General features: G+C 39.9%; 1 pseudogene; it reads right to left on the minus strand.

Annotated features, from left to right (window-relative positions):
* Positions 1–994: 994 nt before the first annotated feature.
* On the minus strand, positions 995–2582 carry LOC123842296 (importin subunit alpha-1-like; annotated as a pseudogene).
* Between the last annotated feature and the right edge of the window lie 3106 nt (positions 2583–5688).

The following is a 5688-nucleotide window of genomic DNA, read 5'->3' on the forward strand; positions in this document are numbered from 1 at the left end:
CTAATCTGGGGAATTAAACAAACGTTTGAGTCCTAGAGGCAGAGAGGACCCCTCCCAAGATCAAGGAAAACAGGTCAACACCCTGACATATAATAGTAAAACTTGCAAATCTTAGAACCAAGGAAACCATCTTAAGGGCAGTTAGGGGGAAGAGATTCCTTACGTACAGAGGGAGGAACATCAGAATAATGTCAGACCTATCCACAGAGACCTGGCAAGCCAGAAAGGCCTGGCAAGACATATTCAGGGTAATAAACAAGAAGAACATGCAGCCAAGAATACTTTATCCGGCAAGGCTGTCATTTAGAATGGATGGAGAGATGCAGAGCTTCCAAGACTGGCAGAAACTGAAAGACTATGTGACCACTAAGCCAGCCCTGCAAGAAATATTAAGGGGAGTTCTATAAAAGGAGAAAGACCCCAAGAGTGATATAGAAAAGAAATTTACAGGAAAAAGAAAAGGTCTTTTTCAAGAAAAAACAAGGTCTTCACAGGCAACATGATGACAATAAATTCATCTTTCAATAATCACTCTCAACGTGAACAGCCTAAATGCTCCCATAAAATGCACAGGGTTGCAGACTGGATAAAAAGACAGGACCCATCTATATGCTGTCTACAAGAGACTCATTTTGAACCTAAAGATACATCCAGACTGAAAGTGAGGGCATCGAAATCCATCTTCCATGCCAGCTGACCTCAAAAGAAAGCTGGGGTAGCAATTTTTTTTTTTTTTGAAGTAAAGAAGAGAGTGGAATTTAATCTTTACTTACAGGACACTGCAAGAGAGGAGATTCCACATAGAAATAAGAAACCCACTGAGAGGAGGAGCTTCATACAGGTTGTAGTTTGGAACTGGTCAAGTAGAGTTTCATTGTAAAAAGTGCTAAAATAACAAAACACATTTAAAAAGAGTTCTTAGTAGAGAAACAGTAAGACAAACTTCTACCCAACAGAGTACACAACAAACAACTTTCTGCCTCAGGTGTACAATCTAAAAGTTAAAAGTCCCAGGAGTGCCATCCTGAACTTGGAACGTATAGCCTTCAGAGGTAGTTTATGGCACAACATTCTGATCTTCCTTTTCCTCTACAGAGAAATACTTCTCAATCAAGTTTAATGAAGCTTTATACACAGACTCATTTTCATGGTTTTGTAGAGCTTCAATTTTGTCCAAATCTCCACATTCTTCAATCATTATACTAAGTTTCTCAGTTTCACCTAGTTTCTCAGCAGCCTGAAAGATGTTTGAAATGGCATCCAGAATAACCAGAATAATTTTGGTATCTTTTGCAGTTAAGAGGTTCATCAATGGTTCTATTATGCCACAATGAATGAGGTATACAATCTGTTCAACTGTCCCACCACTTGTATAGTTGGTCACAGCCCAGACAGCTTCCTTTTGTGTCTTAAAGTCTGCCTTAGAGAGAACACCAATGAGGAATGGGACTAATCCATGATTCACAACTTGCTGTATCTGGTCCTGGCGACCAGCTGTGATGTTTGACATTGTCCACATAGCTTTCTTCTGAATATTAGTTTAGGGGTTCATTAGGAGGCTGGGAAAAACAGCAAGTGCTCCTGCATCTATTACAACCTGAGTCTGTTCATCTGTCCCAGTGATAATATTTCCTATGGCTCTTAGTGCAGGAGTCACAATGGGCAATTCAGTAGCTCCTAGAAGCTTCACAATCTGGGGCACAACTCCTGTTTTCACAACCATTTCAATCCATTCATTTGGACCATCCGTAAGGTAGGAAATGGCCCAGCAGGTATCTGCCAATACTTCTGGATCATCATGATGCAGGAGATGAACTAAGGTAGGAAGAATCTGCTCAACAGCATCTAATGGGGGTGCAGAATTCTAGTTGTGACAAAGGTTTGAAACTGTCCAAGTAAGGTTACATAAGTAACCACATGCTAAAGATGACATATCAGGAACTGCAAGGAGAGCCAATAGTGGGTCAACTGCACCATACTTGATAACCAAGTCTCAAAAAACTGAATGATCACCTGCAATGTTTCCTAGAGCCCATACAGCTTGTTCACTGATGTGGGCATGGGAAGATGCAAACAGAGAAATGAATGCTGGGATAGCACCTCCATCTACCACGGCCTTGGTCTGTTCTGACGTCCCAGAAGCAATGTTAGTGAGAGCCCAAGCAGATTCAAACTGAATGGGACTACAATCAGTTCTGCCCAAGAAGGACACAAATTTTGGAATCAAACCACCCCGGATTATGTTGTCTATGGGGGGCTGTTTTTCCCTAGAAAGCAGTTTCCTAGCAGCTTGAGTAGCCTGGAGGTGGCTTTCCAAATTGTTGCTATTTAAGCCTTTGACAATGTCATCAACAGACCAATTTACAGTGCCCTGGTTGTTGCGGTTTTCCTGTAGTGGAGAGGTAGCATCATCAGGAAACAAGCTTACGTTTCTCCTTTTCAGCATCTGGTCATCCTTCTTAGCTTTCTTCAGCTCCACATTAACTTCTGTTCGGCACCACCTCATTTCTGTACTCTTTCCCCTTGTTCTTGAATCTGTTAAAGTGGGCAGCTGGTGAATTAGAATTCTCGTTGGTGGACATGGTTACGAGACAAAAGGAGAAAGCTACACGGCCGGCTCAGGCTTCCACAGGAGGCAGTCTGGGGCATGCAGGCTGTGGGTCAGCTGCCCTCAAAATGTCCCCATGGATCACCCCAAAGACAGTGTGGCTCGTGCAGCTGGCTGGCACAATTTAAATTTCCCAATCAGGGGTAGCAATTATTATATCAGACAAATTAGATTTTAAACTAAAGACTGTAGTTAGAGACACAAAAGGACACTGTATCATTTTTAAAGAGTCTATCCAACAAGAAGATCTAACAATTGTAAATATTATGTAGTTGGCTGCCTCCAACATGGAAGCAGCCAACTACATACGCCAACTGTTAACCAAAATAGTCATATTGATAACAATACCTTAATTGTAGGAGACCTCAATACTCCACTCTCAGCAATAGGCAGATCATCAAACAGAAAATCAACAAAGAAACAAGAGCTTTGAATGATACACTGGACCAGATGGACTTCATAGATATATACAGAACATTCCACCCTAAAACAACAGAATACTCATTCTTCTTGAGTACACATGGAACTTTCTCCAGAATAGACCACAGACTGGGTCACAAATCAGGTCTCAACCGATACCAAAAGATTGAAATAATTCTCTGGATCTCCTCAGACCATATGCTTTAAAACTGGAACTCAATCACAAGAAAAAATTTGGCAGAAATTCAAACACTTGGGAGCTAAGACCACTCTGCTCAAGAATGTTTGGGTCAACCAGGAAATCAAAGAAGAACTTAAACAATTCATGGAAACCAATGAGAACAAAAACACATCGGTCCAAAACCTATGGGACTGCAAAGGTGGTCCTAAGAGGGAAATACATAGCCATCCAAGCCTCACTCAAAAATAGAAAAATCCCGAATTCACCAACTAACTCTACACCTTAAAGAACTAGAGAAAAAGCAACAAATGATGCCTAAGCCACTCATTAGAAGAGAAATAATTAAGATTAGAGCAGAGATCAATGAATTAGAAACCAGAAACACAGTAGAACAGATCAACAAAACTAGAAGCTGGTTCTTTGAAAGAATTAATAAGATCAATAAACCACTGGCCAGACTTACCCAAAAGAAAAGAGAAAGGACCCAAATTAATAAAATTATGAATGAAAGGGGAGAGATCACGACTAACATCAAGGAAATAGAAACAATTATTAGAAATTATTATCAACAACTATATGCCAATAAGCTGAGCAATCTGGATGAAATGGAGGCCTTCCTGGAAACCTATAAACTGCCAAGACTGAAACAGGAAGAAATTGACAACCTGAATAGGCCAATAACCAGTAATGAGACTGAAGCAGTGATCAAAAACCTCCCAACACACAAGAGTCTGGGGCCTGATGGATTCCCTGGGGAATTCTACCAAACATTCAAAGAAGAAATAATACCTATTCTACTGAAGCTGTTTAAAAAAATACAAACAGAAGGAAAGCTTCCACACTCATTTGATGAGGCCAGCACCACCTTAGTCCACAAACCAGGCAAAAACCCCATCAAAAAGGAGAATTTCAGACCGAAATCCCTCATAATTATGGATTCCAAAATCCTCAACAAAATCCTAGCTAATAGGATCCAACAATACATAAAAAGGATCATCCACCATGACCAAGTGGGATTTATCCCCAGGATGCAAGGGTGGTTCAACATTCACAAATCAATCAATGTGATACAATACATTAATAAGAGGAGAGAGAAGAACCATAAGGTCCTCTCAATTGATGCAGAAAAAGCATTTGACAAAATATAGCATCCTTTCCTTATTAAAACTCTTCAAGTATAGGGATAGAGGGAACATTCCTCAAGTTCATAAAATCCATCTATGAAAAACCCACAGAAAATATCATCCTCAATGGGGAAAAGCTGAGATCATTTCCCTTAAGATCAGGAATACGTCAAGGATGCCCACTCTCGCCACTATTGTTCAACGTAGTACTAGAAGTCCTAGCAACAGCAATCAGACAACAAAAAGAAATAAAAGGTATTCAAATTGGCAAAGAAAAAGTCAAACTCTCTCTCTTCACAGATGACATGATACTTTATGTGGAAAACCCAAAAGACTCCACCCCCAAATTACTAGAACTCATACAGCAATTCAGTAATGCGGCAGGATACAAAATCAATGCACAGAAATCCGTTGCTTTCTTATACACTAACAATGCAACTGTAGAAAGAGAAATTAGAGAAACGATTCCATTTACAATAGACCAAAAACCATAAGATACCTTGGAATAAACCTAACCAAAGAGGTAAAGGATCTATACTCTAGGAACTACAGAACACTCATGAAAGAAACTGAAGAAGACACAAAAAGATGGGAAAACATTCCATGCTCATGGATTGGAAGAATAAACATTGTTAAAATGTCTATGCTACCTAGAGCAATCTACACATTCAATGCAATCCCTATCAAAATACCATCAACTTTTTTCAAAGAAATGAAGCAAATAATCCTAAAATTTGTATGGAACTAGAAAAGATCCCGAATAGCCAGAGGAATGTTGAAAAAGAAAAGCAAAGCTGGTGTCATCACAATCCTGGACTTTGAGCTCTATTACAAAGCTGTCATCATCAAGACAGTATGGCACTGGCACAAAAACAGACACATAGATCAATGGAATAGAATAGAGAGCCCAGAAATGGACCCTCAACTCTATGGTCAACTAATCTTCAACAAAGCAAGAAAGAATGTCCAATGGAAAAAAGACAGTCTCTTCAACAAATGGTGTTGGGAATACTGGACAGCCACATGCAGAAGAATGAAACTGGACCATTTCCTTACACCACACACAAAAATAGACTCCAAATGGTTGAAAGACCTAAATGTGAGACAGGAGTCCATTAAAATCCTACAGGAGAACACAGCCAACCTCTTCGACCTCAGCCACAGCAACTTCTTCCTAGAAACATCGCCAAAGGCAAGGGAAGGGAGGGCAAAAATGAACTATTGGGACTTCATCAAGACAAAAAGCTTTTGAATCACAGATCTGTACCTCTGAAACAAATAATGCAATATATGTTAAGAAAAAAAAAAGAAGAAGTAGCAGGAGGGGAAGAATGAAGGGGGGGAAATCGGAGGGG

Source organism: Mirounga angustirostris, unplaced genomic scaffold, assembly GCF_029215605.1.
Source record: "Mirounga angustirostris isolate CCGP_5_RB_7025 unplaced genomic scaffold, mMirAng1.0.hap1 SCAF_7, whole genome shotgun sequence".
Taxonomy (NCBI): Eukaryota; Metazoa; Chordata; class Mammalia; order Carnivora; family Phocidae; genus Mirounga; species Mirounga angustirostris.